Here is a 16,277-nt window from a genome sequence, read left to right on the forward strand (position 1 = left end):
TCTTCCTCAAGCTATTAGGCTTTTGAAAATAGAGGACCAGGCTCTGATACCAATTGTTAGGATTCCCAAAGATACTAAGAGGGGGCAACTGAATCAGTATCTAACCCGTATATGAATTTTCTTGACTTATTATATGAAAAGCAATTCAAAACTATGTACTGGTAAGCTAAAATTAATGTAGTAAATAAGAACAATAAACACAACATGAAATACACACCATAACATAGTATTTTTAATGAGGAAACCTAGTGTGGGAAAAACCTCGATGGGATTTGTGACCCACAATATTCGCTTACTGGCCAATAAGGGAATGTTACTGTTTACAATAGGGGCCTGCACATGCAGGAAGGCCAAGTGCCTAAAGCTCATTGTTTAGTTACAAAAGAAGTCTCACTGACTTACAAAAATGGATTATACAAATCCAATGTCATGTACTACTTCAGATCAGCATCTAGTATGCCAGGTTCAGTACCGGTTTAAGCTCTGCAATATTCATAAACCCTTATCCAAAATTTGCCTTACAATTCACATATTAGGTTTGCAATAATCCTTCCATACAAACTTCTCCTAAATGATATACAAGATCTCATACTTATATGAGTCATATTATAATCCACCATGTCGGCTTTACAAAAAGATGTTACAACTAAGTACAAAATACAATTAAACAAAATTCTTGTCAGCCAGGGTGCCGGTAGTCTTTCTTTTTGGTGCCGATGAATTGTATCCTGATGTAGAGTTTGTCGGTGTTGGCACCTGCCGGTATCATATGATTGTAAGGTTTCCATCAATGACAATACCTTGAATCACTTACAATTTCTCATTGGAGTGTGCATTTGCTAACAATTACAAATAACTGGTAACATCTAAGCTATAAGATTATGGTCACTAGTCGGTTACATACATGCTCAATTACATAATCGGTCAACTCCGGACCTCCAAATCCTGTTCTAATTGTTAATCCTAGAGGATCCGATTAATACTGAGAGGGAGGTGAATAAATATTAACAAAAAATAAAACTTTCAACAGTAAAACATACTTATCTTAGATCTGAAAACATTCAACACTTAAACCAATTCTTCATAATAGATTTCCTTATCAAAACATGCAAACTTATGAATCAGATTAGCCATCAATTAAATATCAGATCAACAGATGCTATTACCAATTTATTAACTGATCATAATGCTTCATCAATCATATAATCATCAATACCGATATCCACTTTAAGATCTTTGATAAACAAACATAAACTATCTTAACTAGTTATCAGAAATAAAACATGAACATCACAAGAAAAGCATTCCACACATGAACACCATGATTTTTAGTTGGAAACACACATAGGGAAAAACCACGGTGGGAGTCGGTACCCACAAATATTTTGCACTCTTTCAGAATGTGCCCTATACAGAGCTAAGCCCAGTTAGAAGCTTACAATGATGACCTGTTAGGAGCAGACCCTTTTAGGAGTCACCTGGTTAAGGGATTTACGTCAGCCCTTTTAGAAGCTTTGATCTATTATGATCAACCTCACAAGAGGATTTAGAAATCAGATATTAAGTGACCCTATTAGGGGATTTTACAATATGAGGCTTGTTAGGACCTACATGGTTAAGGGATTTAATTTGTTGTAATTGTTAGAGAACAACAATGAATGATTTATGTATAGCACTCAACTGCTTTCTTGATTAAATCCAATTAAGTTCTAAGTCTTCATCTCACTGGTAGATCTTCTCACACACACTGGTTGGGCTTCACATGCTTCTCAAAATCACTGATACTTCAAAATATCAACTTTACCGACATAAATAACTTTTACAACTAGGTCAGCATGAAAACCCTACAACTTAATATATAGATCATCACACATCTTTACAACTCATTATAAATCATTATAGTGATAATTACAATCAATTAAAAATCAATATTGCTTGTTGAATGATCATAAATCATCACAACAAGTCAATCTCGTACAAAGTCATACCCTTAGCACATTCAACTAAGCACTTTGCACAGTCCCACGAAATTTGTTCTCCAAACACGCCAAAACATCTTTAAAACACATCACGCAGTTTGTGTTTGTTGGTATTCTACACTCTTATGAGAATAGTTGATGTTCTCATAGATGGCAACCATCTAGCAACCAACTGGCAAGTCACCGACAATTGGTTTCTACATGCCTAACATCACAAAATTGATATACCGGTAGACACTGGCACTGGCATTCAGATTACATGGGCAAGAAGCATACTGATACACCAACCAACATGGGATAAAGTTTTGTTTATATGAATTTTTTTGTAATGAAGTTATCTTTTGTAAAGCCGACATGGTATATTGTAAAAGACTTGTATATATGTATGAGATATTATAGGTCATTTTACAAGATATATGAGAGAGAGATATAATATGTGTGATGCGACAATATTATTGTATAAAGTGATGTAGTTGACAGCGAAGGTTTTGGTTCTTGATTGAGCTTAACTCGGTACTGAATTTGGCATGAGAGATGTTGTTTTGAGTACATTGTATTGGATTTGATAATCCATTTTGTAGTCAGTGTGAATCTTTATTGAATAGTGAGCTCTAGGCTATTGGCCTCCCTGCATGTGCAGGCCCCTCATTGTAAGTAGTATTTATCCGTTGGCCAGTGAGTAAATATTGTGGGTGACAAATCCCATCGAGGTTTTTCCCACACTGGGTTTCCTCATTAAAAATATTCTATTATGGTGTGTTTCTATGTTGTCTCTATTATTTTTGTTTATTGCATTAATTCTTATTTACTGGTACATTATTTTGGGATGCAAAGTTATAAATAAGTTTAAATATTCTGCTAACCGGTTAGACACTAATTCACCCCCCGCTCTCAGTGTCTTTGGGACTATCATTGAATCTAACAATGTCGCGTTATCATGAGCATGTGAACTTGATGTAGATCACCGCCAAAACAAAATTCATTACCGGTTAAGATAATTCTTTACCGGTCCTTCAACCCTTTTTAAACCTTGACAAAACTTCATCAGAAATTCAAAACAAACCTTCCAGTAACCATCATAGGATGCGGTTCCAAATACATACTCAAATCCTTCATAAAAGCTTATGTATCAAACCACAAGTCACCAAAAATCACCAATCACCTGATTCCATCAAAACTAATCTTCTTTACCAGTTAAGGTATCCTAATTCATAGTCTCGCTGATAAACTTTATCAAACTATCAAACTCTTACTCCAATAGACCAAATAACTTATCCAAGAAGTCAATCACCGAAAACCAACTGTAAACATCATTAAACATTAGTTGACTCTGGTTGGAATCATCCATCATCATTTCAACCTCATATAATTTATGCCAAATATGCCAAAAATCTCCTCATTTGGCATTGATGGCAACACTAAATATCAACATACTCACTTCATATTTTTATACTATGTTCCAGACCTTCTCTACAACTCTTCTCTCCTCTACTGCACCTCATCTGTCAATTCCACTTTATCTTCTCCTCCTGATCATGTGTCTTCTCTTTATCATATTTCTTCTCCCCCTTTGACAATAATTCCAAAGGTGCATAAGCATCACAAATCATCAAGTATACTACAGCTTCTATCTTCAACATGTCTGAAAACTCATCTAAGTTGTTCCCCCTATGGAGTAGCCTATATCTCATCAATCCAATATGAAAAATAGTCATCAATCCCACAAGATTGATGCATCCTACATTCTAGTTTTGTCTGAGTAGGAGTCTGACCCCTAATTTACCTTTGAGATACTCAAAGGTTGTCTTTGACAATGGCTTTGTGAAAATGTCTGCTAGTTACACTTTTCTTGTCACATACTCCATTCAAACTGGTTTCTCCTGTACTATTTCCCTTAAAAAATAATATTTCAATTCTATGTGCATAGCTCTTGCATGTAGCACAAGATTTTTTGAGATATTAATTGCACTAGTATTATCAGAGTAAATAGTTACTAGTTTAGACATATCAAATCTGAATCCTTCAAGAGCATGTCTCATCCAAATTGCATGCATGCAATTTATTGTTGTTGCAACATAATCTGCCTCTTCTATTGACTAAGAAACAAAAGTTTGCTTCTTACTTGTCTAAGCAACCAATCTGCGTCCAATAAGAAAAGCTCCATCGGTAGTTCTTTTCTGGTCATCTACATTGCCTGCCCAATCTGCATCAGTACAAACACATCCAAAGAAAAAATTCCTTTATCAGAATACCATAAACCATAATCTATTGTGCCTTTGAGGTACTTGAATATCCTTTTCACCGCTACCAAGTTATTCTCCTTGCGATCCTTTTGAAATCTAGCAACCAATCCAACAACATGTGCAAAATCCTATTCGCTATAAACAACATAATGCAAATTACCAATCATAGTTCTTTATTCTTTCTCTTCCATAGATGGCAAGTCATCTTACTTAAACAAATTATGGCCTATACCATCCAATTGCGGGACCTACAATCCAATAAAAAAATTCTCCATGCCAAATATTTTCAATGCCTCTTTGATATACTTACTCTAATAGATAAAAATTCCACAATCCAAATGTAGGACCTACAATCCAATAAAAAAATTAATTTCACCAATAAGAAACATCTCAAATTCCTATTTCACGCTAATACATTTGGCTTAAAATTCCGACGAAGGTCTCCATCAGAGAAGGTATATTGTGACCAAATTTGATTTTTTTTTTAAAAATGCCCAAATTGATCAAAATTCCAACAAGATTTACACATTTGGTTCGATGGAGAAGGCATTACTAATGAAATTTAATTTTTTTGAAAAAAAGTGTCTGCATTCGTCGAAATTCTGATGAACACGGGCATTACTTAAAAAAAACAAAACACCACAATACATTTTAACCCAAAGAAATCCCACGCAAGCTTGGTGTTGATCTCCGACCCTGATCAATGCAAAGCAACCCTGTGTGCGATCTCCTGTGTCGAGTTAGGCATTTTTCACAAAACAACTAAAAGGTTAGGCTCTATTTCTCCAAAATAATCCTAGTGAGAGATCAATGATTCAGTGACAAAGGTTGTTTTCCTTTACGCTTAGTTACTGAGGATAGTGTATCTCTAATGTTTCACATCTAATGAGATGAAAATATTTAAAATCCTCATTGAGGCTTAGGGTTTGGGGTTGCACATTATCGATTTCATTTTGCATTTGAATTTTGGACCTGTCATGTCCGAAGATTGAACTCTGATACAACTCTCCATAACTAATGTTTGAGGATAATGCTTACATTTGATGCCTAATGTTTATAATAATTATCTTTTTGAAAGCTCTCCATTTTTAATCAAGGATCCAGGGTTGAGCTCCTATGGGTTAATTTCTTCAACAAAACTATAATTTCAAAATCCCAATTTTGATGTTAGACAAAAAAACGCTTTGGGTCTTAAAACTGTAATGTGATGTTTAAAGGTTTTCTCATTTGGACCATTAAATCATGATTCAGAATTTAGGGTTCTAAGGGATAAACCTAAAGAGTAAGTTTATTCCTAAATAATAGGGCATGCTTGGATCTAAGATGAAAATAAAGTGAAGAAAAAAGGCACCCTAATAGCTACCAACTCGATCATGAGAAAGAGCAAGGTCCTAATTAAGGATTAAGAAAACCCAAGTGGACAAAAAAATAGGGACAAAACTAAAAACCATCAAACCAAACCAAACCCAAGACAATTAACAAGAAAACAAACAAGAATGGAGAAACAAAAGGGAAAAGAAGAAACCAACTGAACTTTAAGTTCTAAGAATAGGTATTCTACAACTCTTTACATTAATGGAGTAAAGTCTTAATCCAAATCACTTCTACGATAAGGATTTTCAAACATTTGGTTGCAAAGCTCTCAATAGTCATTGCAACATTTGAAATTTTCTATAGTTATTCTTAAAAGGGTTTTTTATGGGTATAGGTATGGGTGTTAGCCTACCACCAACCACCATTCGTGCTATATACTTAGTTTAAGGATTGCAGGTCATAGATAAGCAATACAAAAGACACATCATGGGTGAAGGGTTGTGGTTCCAATGTTCCTATTTTGTAATAGGGACTTGGAATTGTTGACATATAATCCTCAAAGAAATGACATGAAAGAACAACAAGTATCATGCATCGAGGATTCCAATCTTAAACTTTGAAATATTAAATTTTAATGTCCACTCAACAATAGAAAAGGAGAAAATAAAAACAAAAAGGGAGATTGGTGATACTTTGTCTAAAAAGGAAATAATAAAATCCAAAGGCCTCAACTCCAAAAAATGTAGAAAACACAAAAATCATAAAGGGAAAGAGAAAAAAGAGGCCTAGAGGAAAAACCTCTTGAGTGACTTAAAATAAAATGGAGGGGTATCCCCACTTTTCTAAGTGGCATTAAAAGAGCATGAGTGTAAGGCACAAACGTAACTTCATTCAAATATTCTTTTAATGAGTACACCTACCTATGTTAGGGCCCATTTGAGGTAAGATGCCACTCAGCTATTCATTTCTTAGCATTTCTATAATTTACTTTGTCAATTAGTTCATACAGTTCCATACTTCATTATTCCTACAACAACAATTTCGTTTGCATTACATAAATATCTGTAGCAGCAATTTATTATTTACTCTTTACTATCTTTTTTTAAAAAGAATTGTCAATTAAAATTTTTAACGTGCTAGTGGTACTAGTACAACACGCCCTCGGATGCCATGTGGAACACTTTTAACCTAGATCTATGAACCAATGAAGTCATAAATGTGGGACCTTATCACTAGTATTATGATGAGGGTCAAACCCATGAGCACATTGGATCAGAAAAGATACTTGAGTCAACAATCACAATGGCCCAGTGTGGGTTTGAACCTTCGTGGTTACAATGACACCACCACTACTTAACCAACAGACTATGTGAAAACCCTAACTCTTTACTATCTCTTATAATCATTCTAAGCTATGATTTCTATTTATTATGATTATGAAATTATGTTGAGAAAAATTGTGCCTTATTTTTAATAGCTTGTAAATTGTTGTTGCAACTTGTAAACTACTTAACTCTTAGACTATAATAGAACCTATTAATATCATAGTTTACACACAATATTGGTTCCATCTCAAGTTTACGATCTTTGTTGATGACCTAATGTACCCCATATTAGTTCATGGTTTCTTATGAAGATAACATAAATATAATGAGGGTGGGAGGGGAGAAGTGAATCTGTATATCAACAAACTTTTACTTTTCAAAAATTGATTAGATATAATAGTAATACTTCAGAAAGCTTAATCAAGAACACATGCAAGATCTAGCTAGAAATAACACAAAGGAGAACAATATTTATATGGAAACCTGTGTAGGAGAAAACTAGAACAAAATATTACTTATATTAATCTTATTTATGCAAAATTTGTAGGCACCAACCTACTAGAGGTACAAACTATATGATATGAAGCACTGACCTCACCAATATAAAGCAACATCTTCTCTAATATGAGGCACCAAACTCACCAATATGAAGCACCGACTTCACAAATATGAGGAAATAACCTCACCAATATGAAGCATGAACTTCATCAATATGAGACACCCATCTCACAAATATGAAACACCAACTTCACCAATATGAGTCACCAACCTTAAAATTCTACTATAATTCTCTTCTTCAATTTGCTATATTATCTTTCATAAATCTTCTATAAGTTTTTTTGTTCAAACTACTATAGTTTCCCTTTTGAAGTCTTATCATAAATTTCTCAAAAATGATCTTAATTTTCTCTTCAAAATTTATTAATTATCTTCCCATATTCTTCTTATCAAATCTGAGATAACTTTCTTATATAATGCCTTGGTATATATTTGATATGTATACTTCATATGAAACACACTTTTTAATTTCATTCCGAGACACTTTTTACTTTCATTTCCAATCTCTATTTGTATTTGTCTTCTAAGATATGCTTCTTCCCAAAATTCATGTCTGCTCAAATTGGTCACATCTCTTCCATTTCTTAAATCACACCCTTTGTGAAAACTATAGCCTTTAGTGTTTTCTTTCATAAATTGTACCATTTCACTTTTTCTAGTCACTTCTTTTAGTAAACAAGACCATTCAAAACTTTATCGCCGCTTTGTCTATTTTCTTCAATGTGTGCCCATTCAAAACTAGTCATTTTCATATAACAATTTTGACTTAATGAAATTTCTTCTTCGTAATTGGTGTGCCTTCTTTAAAGATAATCACACCTCATTATATGGTAATTGTTGTGTTCTTTTTAATAAGAACACCACCTTTTCAAAGTATAAACACTGCTAAATATTTTGGCTTAGTTAATGATTGTTTTTCAATCGCACCTCTTGACAAATCAAACATACTTTCACCTGCATTATCACTGCAAATTATTTCTTATGAAGTGTCATCTAAGAGATATTAATCAAATTTTCACTTAATTCTTTTCAAATTCTTTTCATGTTCAAATATTATTATCTCTAGTCTCATGGACATTAAAATTGTCTTCTTTTTCTATAATCACTATTTTAAACATTATTATTCATCAGTGCTTTATGTTTTCTCTACCAAACATTGTGTATTTTCTCCTAAACATAAAGTCAGTTGTTCACTTGTTGTTCATTCCATCTTAAATCATTTCTCATAATGATAATAAGCTTCACACCAACCCCTTACATATAACTCTTTGATATGTGTTCTTCGACATTGCCTATAACTGTATGATATAATCCTTGTAAGATATTCTATTAAATATTATCAAATTTGTGGGAAATTCTCAGAAATAGTGTTTTTATCTATTGCTTTGTGTTTGCTAAATTAGCCTCATCTAGGCCTAAAACATTCATTTTAAATATTAGTTGTGGGAAAAGTACAATCCTCGGTAGTTTGGTTCTTTGTCTTTCTATGAAGAAGGATAATTTTAGTATTTTCTAAGTTTTGAGACCCTCTCTAATCTGAGGGTATATAGCTTTGTTTCCTCCTAATGCCTTCTAGTTTGAATTTTCTCATTATTTGCAACCAACTTTCGGTCATTAGACCGTACCTTAATTTTAATTTTTTTTAACCATTGTTATTCCCAACTTTCGATCATTATATATGTAAGATGTGACACTATAGTCACTTACAATAATCTACGACTCAAAACCCTACCAAGTATGATAGAGAAGAAGGCTAAAATAATAAATAAGAGGCTAAAAAAGAGATTCAAAGCATTAAATCACTTTGATAGAGGATTCAAGTTTCTTGATAGTCACAGTAAGGTTAGATACAAGACAAAGACAGTCTATAGTCTGATTGGAGAGTCAACAGAAGGTGTGTATTCATGTATGATATGGTGTCTAGAGTGGATTGAAGTTGTGATACAACTCCTCCCTTCAAGCCTTGTTACTCAAAATGTTGGCATGCAACCACACACCGAGTATGAGGGTTTTACAAGGGTTTAAGTAGTGTAATAAAGACTGTGAACTAAGTCTTGATCTTCAACCGAGTAAAAAATTTGTTGGGCATGAAAAAAATATATCCATCACATGTTTTAATCATAAAAGAGACTACCTTTGGAGGAATATCATAAATTTTAGTTGACTGCTGCTATCAATAACTAAGATTTGTCAAGAATGGCACGAGTTCACTATGTAAAGTAGTGTAAATAGCTTGAATAACCATGAAATAGAAAGGGGTTTCAATGAGTTGAGTATGAATAGTATCCCATGATACCTCCCAACCATTTACTTCATCTACCATCCTCCCATACACCATGCAATTACAGAATCACCCTATCCATGGACTGATACATGTTGATATCAGTTCTTTATCTACCCCAAAACCATGTCAAACCTTCTTGCAAGCAGCTGCTCATGTGGAGTAAGAAATAAGGGATTGCTAATTTTTACATTTTTCTTGCACTAAGTTTACCCTCAGTAGGGTTTTAACTGGTTTTTACAAAAAATGAGATAACTAACATAAATCAGAATGAAACCTTGCAAAACTTAAACCAACATGAACTATATTCAATGTACATTCACTCTCAATAATTTTTTAATCATGAGAATTAACAAAATTTGATGCACAACGTGTGTTTCAGACTGAAAAGTCAGAAAACAAGGCAGAAAACTGAATTTCTTCATGCAAAACTTGCTCTTCAACCAAAAAGTCAATACAATATGGCTTAATTTGACCTAAATAAGCCTTAGGATCTTTAAATTAACTAACATGGTCCAAGAAAATGGCTTTTCAACTTCCTTTTCTTGATTTTTTACATTGTTTGCATTTTTTGGGAAAGTTGCTTAACAACTTTTTTGCAAATTTGATATTTTTTGCAATTTTAGACTAAGTGACCCAAAACTTAAAAGTATTGTTGAAAATTACTTAACTAGGACCTAGAAAACACTTTAGGATCAAAAAAAATCCTAATTTTAACTTTTGACAAATTTTCCTCAGTTGGAGCCAGGCAGGCTAAAACAAGCCCTGCAGCAAAACCTAAATAGTATAAAGTCAAGTAGAAATAAAATCTATAGTGCAACCATTAAAATGTTAATGATCAAAACTTTTGAAGAGGCCCACAAAAGTGTAGAGACAACCCAAGATGATAAAATAGGAAATGATAAATTCCAATTATAGAAATTTGTCAATGTATTCACAATAGTTGTTTAGTATGTTTTTGTTGCATGTTTTTGTGAAGGACACTATGCTGAAGGGAGTGTCAAGTTATCTTTGTAAGGGTTTTTGAGTTGTCAATTAAGGTAGAAGGTTGTTTTCCTAAGAGTAGAATGTTGTTGAAGAGTTTTGAGGCTGGTTTGTGACTTCAAGTGAATTGAGTAGGAAAAGTTATTGTTCTTGGAAGGTTGGTTGAGTCAGAAAGTCGATGTGTATTGAGGCCTGACCATTGAGGGTATTGAGGCAGATTGGGAATAGTGTGCCTTGGTGAAGAAACATGATATGATAATTTTGGTACAGAGGCAAGGGTACAACTCAGTATTTCATATTAGGACAACAACCACATTATTTAGGCAAGTCAAATAAGGTCTCTCCAATGTTTAGGATACACAAGGGCAGAATTAGGAAGTTATTCAACTTGGTAAGGAATGACATAAACTATCCTTTCTTAGTCATGTAGGTATGCATGAGCATGAGAATGGATAATTACTTTTGTTTTAGACTAACTTGGGTCTATGACTCTCAATGGTATTCATCCCAAAAGTATATGTAATGTCATTCACTTGCAACCAAGGTGTGACTGAGAATTTTGTCTTACTTGTCACTGATTTGGATAATACTGAGAGGATCATATAAGGATGACTATCACCATACTCTCAAATACTTCACAACATTGATAATAAATTCACATTAGATACTCATGGATTACCTCAATTAGACATTAGTCAACTTAAGATATGATAGAAGCATTGCATACCACAAATATATTTAAAACATATCACATGAGTGGGTCATGGTTTTGACCATCACAATCCTTCACCATAACCCACTCATGTGAGTGTTCAGACAGAACAATCTATTTATCAAGAGCCAGAACAGTCTGCTCATCAAGAGTCACAACATGCAGGAGAGTAGGTTCCCAAAAGGGAAGAGCTAAGATAGATGTTTCAAGAGATTTTGGCCAGGTTAGGCCCGATGCCTGAGGTTGATCAGCCTAATCCTGTTCAAGTTGAGGAGTCACATCAACAGATTCTAGAGGAGAGATAGAGGGAGAGATCACCCAGAAGGATTCCAGTTGACCGAGATCCACCTTCCTTGGGTCACATTAAGGACTTGTTGAGGTCCAACCCTCCTTTCTTCAATGGTATGGGTACTGGTCTCGAGGCAGAGACTTGTCTTATTAGTTTGGATTAGTGTTTTGCTATGTTCCCATATAGTAGCAACACCAAGGTGAGATGTGCTATTATGTGTCTCAGAAACTTTGCTTCAGTCAAGTGGAGACTAAAGGAGGAGAAGATCGGTGTGTGCATTAACACTATGACATGGGATCTATTTCTGGAGAGATTCAGGGCATTGTTTCTCTCACCCCAGTAGAGGTAAACTTGGGCAGAGGAGTTCCACGCTCTGCGTCAGTATGGTATGACAGTAGACCAGTATGAGCACAGGTTCTATGAGCTCAAATAGAATGCTGGGATTTGTAATGATGAGGCTATGCTTGTTCAGCACTTCCTGAGGGGTTTGAATGATTGCATTAGTGGAGGAGTGAGGGTGTTTGAGAGAGCTTCAGTGGTGATAGCTATGGCGAAGGCCGGATTGGTTGAGCTGAACCTTAGCCATGCACTTGGTGGTCAGATGGGTGTGTAGATAGGGAGTGCACTTTCTAGAGGGAATAGAGCTCGTTGGAATTAGTCCCAGTTAGCTGCACCGTTTAGGACTCCTAAGGCACCTGCTAAGGGTGGACAATAACAACAATAGTCAAAACCAAAATAGTTCCAGGGCTAGAAGGGTGGAAATTCTTAGTATAAGAAGTACATGAACTGGCAGAGGGGCAGACAGGGCCCTACAGGGCAGTCCTCACAGAGTGCATCTCACGCCCCTAGCCAGGGAAGTTTCCAACAGTCTAGTGGACTGACAGGTAATAGAGGAGCTTGCTTCTCTTATGGGCAGTTTGGTCATAGAGTTGCGCAGTGCCCTCAACATTTCCACAACACAGGTAGTCAGAGGCCAGCAACATCAGAGCCTACAGTGAGAGATGTAGGGAGATCCCACAGAGTGTTTGCAGCGGTGGATAACCACCAAGCTAATCAACAGGGTACAGTTATAGAGGCAACAGGTATGTTGTCTGGAATCCCTATCTCTGTACTTTTTGATTCTGGTGCTTTAGATTCTTTCATTTCTTCATCCATTATGGAGAGGTGTGGACTCATGTCTGCTAAGCAGGTGGATAGGTGGCAATTAGAGTTGGCTATAGGTGTCCATGTTTTTGTAGATGCCTTTGTTCCCAGTTCTGATTTGAACCTAGGAACCATAGTTACTTTAGTTGACCTTCGAGTCATTCCTTTGGGTTCTTATGGAGTTGTGTTGGGGATGGATTGGCTATCATCTCACAGTGCTCGCGTTGACTATCGCAAGAAGACAGTGGAGTGTTTAGATGACCTTGGTAAGGAGGTGGAGATTGTTGGAGTTAAGAGACTGATATCCCTATGAATGATCTCCGCTATGCAACTTAAGCGGTGCATGCATAGAGGGTGTCAACCTTTTGCAGTTACTCTTGAGGATGTGGATGAGTCAGAGAGTCAAGAAATCACTCTTGATGGTCACCCAATTCTTTGAGAGTTTTCTGATGTATTTCCTTTGGATATTCCTGGTATGCCTCTGAAGTGAGACATAGACTTTCGTATTGATTTGGTTCTTGGTGCAGAACCTATTTCAAGAGCTCCATATCAGATGACTACTCAGGAGTTGAGTGGGTTGAAGTTGCAAATTGAAGAGTTGTTGGCCAAGGGATTCATTCATCCTAATATTTCTCCTTGGGGTGCACCTATTATCTTCGTCAAGAAGAAGGATGGTTCTCTTCAGTTATGCATTGATTACCGACAGCTAAATAAGGTAACCATCTAGAATTGATATCCATTGCCTCGTATAGATGATCTTTTTGATTAGGTAAAGGGAACCAAGGTGTTCTCTAAGATTAATCTAAAACCTGGTTACCATCAGTTGCACATTCAGGATGCAAATATTCATAAGACAACATTTCATACTCGTTATGGACACTATGAGTTCACAGTGGTGTCGTTCGGGTTGATGAACGCGCCTTCAGTTTTCATGAGCCTCATGAATGGAGGTTTTTGTACTTACCTTGATCATTTTGTCCTTGTGTTCTTGGATGAAATATTTATTTATTCTAGAATTATGCAAGAACATGAGGGTCACTTACATTAGGTATTGCAGTGCTTGAGGGAGAATCAACTTTATGCCAATTTGGCGAACTGTGACTTCTTCCAGTCTGAGGTGAACTATATTGGTCATGTAGTTTCGGAAGAAGGTGTATCCATGGATCCTTCAAAGATCCAAGCCATTGTTGATTGGCCAGTGCCGACCAACATTTCAGAAGTTTGAAGCTTTATGGGTTTGGCCGGATATTACCATCAATTTGTTCAGGGATTTTCCCAGATAGGACACCCAATTACTTCTCTGTAGAGGAATGGGAAGAAGTTTGTTTGGTCAGAATAGTGTGAGTCAAATTTTAGGACCTTGAAGGAACTCCTTGTCAGTGCTCCGATATTGGTAGTTCCTGATCCATCTAGAGATTTTTTGGTATGCACAGATGCCTCTTTGGAAGGTATAGGTGCAGTGCTTATGCAGGATGGACGTGTGGTTTCTTATGAGTCTCACAAAATTAAGAACCATGAGTTGAACTATCCAGTTCATGATTTAGAGTTGGCAGCTATAGTTCATGCTTTGGTTAGATGGGGACATTTCCTATTAGGGCGTCGGTTTGAGCTGCATAGTGATCACCGTAGTCTGCAATATATATTCACGTAGTTGAACTTGAATGCTCGATAATAGAGATGGATGGAATTCCTTTGTGAGTATGATTTTGAGGTTCATTATATTCAGGGGAAAGAAAACATAGTGGCAGATGCTTTGAGTCATAGGCAGCATGAAGTTTTAGCATTGTCCCTTGGAGTAGACTTGAGAGAGAATTCTTAGAGTTCTTCCTCAGGATACTTGGTATCAGGAAGTTAGAGTTGTGATAGAGTTTGGAAGGCATTTAGAGGGTATATTTTCTGGGTATAATCTTGAGGTAGATGGACTTCTTCGTCACCATGGACAGATCTATGTACCTCATTTGGAGGGTCTTCGCATCTTGATCATGACTGAGGACCATCGTGCACCTTATTCGGCACATCCAAGTGTCAAGAAGATGCACACAGATCTTAGATATATTTATCATTGGGCTGGAATGAAATGCAACATTGCTGATTTTGTGTCAAAGTGTTTAGAGTGTCAGAGAGTGAAGGCAGATCTTCAGCACCCAACAGGGCTTTTACAACCTAATTTGGTATAGGATTGGAAATGGGATATCACTTCCATGGATTTCATTGTTGGTTTTCCTATCTCTTTGCGTCGTCATGATGTCATCATGGTCATAGTTGATAGATTGACTAAGGGTGCTCATTTTGTTCCTATTCAAGCTTCCTACATGGCAGCAATGGTGGCATGAGTCTTATTGGAAGATGAAGTGAGATTGCATGGGATTCCTAGGTGGATCATCTATGATAGAGATATTGTCTTTACCTTAGCATTATGGACCTCACTTCAACATGCTTTGGGGACTCAGTTAAAATTTAGTTCATCTTATCACCCAAAGATAGATGATCAGACAGAGAGAGTGAATTAGGTTTTGGAGGACATGCTTCGCATGTATGTTATGGACCAACAGTCAATGCTAGGAGGATTATATCTATCTAGTGGAGTTTGCTTATAAAATTGGATATAATAGCTCCATAGGTATTTCCCCCATTCAAGCATTATATGGTCATCCTTGCTACACTCCTTTGAGTTGGGATCAGCTTGAGGACAGGGTGCTTATAGGCATGGATATGCTTCGGGAGATGGAGCAGCAGGTTGAGCGGATTTAGGAGCATTTGGTAGTTTCATAGGATAGGCAAAAGTAGTATGCAGATGCTCATAGGGTAGATTCTTAGTTTTTTGTTGGCGACCATGTGTTTTTGAGAGTGCATTTGCGAAAGAGTCTGATCTATTATGGAAAGGGTTCTAAGTTGGCACCTCGGTTTGTTGGCCCATTTGAGATCCTTGAGAGGATAGGACCTATTGCCTACCATCTTGTCTTGCCACTGAGTCTATCCCACATCCATGATGTCTTTCATGTTTCAGTTCTTCGACCTTATCATCCTAATGTGACACATGTTCTTGATTGGAACTCTTTGCAGGTCGAGGAGGGGCAGCTTTCAATGGAGCTTGTGTGCATTCTTCAACATTGGGACTTGATCCTCAGGGGTCACACCATCGACTAGGTAAGGGTCCTATGGGACCCAAATGATGAGACCTCGGCAACTTGGGAGGATGCAGCGAAGATGAGAGAGTTGTATTCTTATTTGTTTTAGGCTTCCAGGAGAAAGCCTAGTTTTGGGGGGGAGAATGTAGTACCTCTCCTTGTTTGAACTCATTAGACTCATATTTTATTATTGTTTGTTTTGAGTGGATACATTACCATGATGTGTTATTTAGACTTATATGACATTATTTCATGCTTTATCTAGATATGAGATGCATAATTTATTTGCAGTATTTCAGTACTTGTGATTTATGGCATTTT

This window comes from Cryptomeria japonica, chromosome 1 (genome assembly GCF_030272615.1).
Source record: "Cryptomeria japonica chromosome 1, Sugi_1.0, whole genome shotgun sequence".
NCBI lineage: Eukaryota > Viridiplantae > Streptophyta > Pinopsida > Cupressales > Cupressaceae > Cryptomeria > Cryptomeria japonica.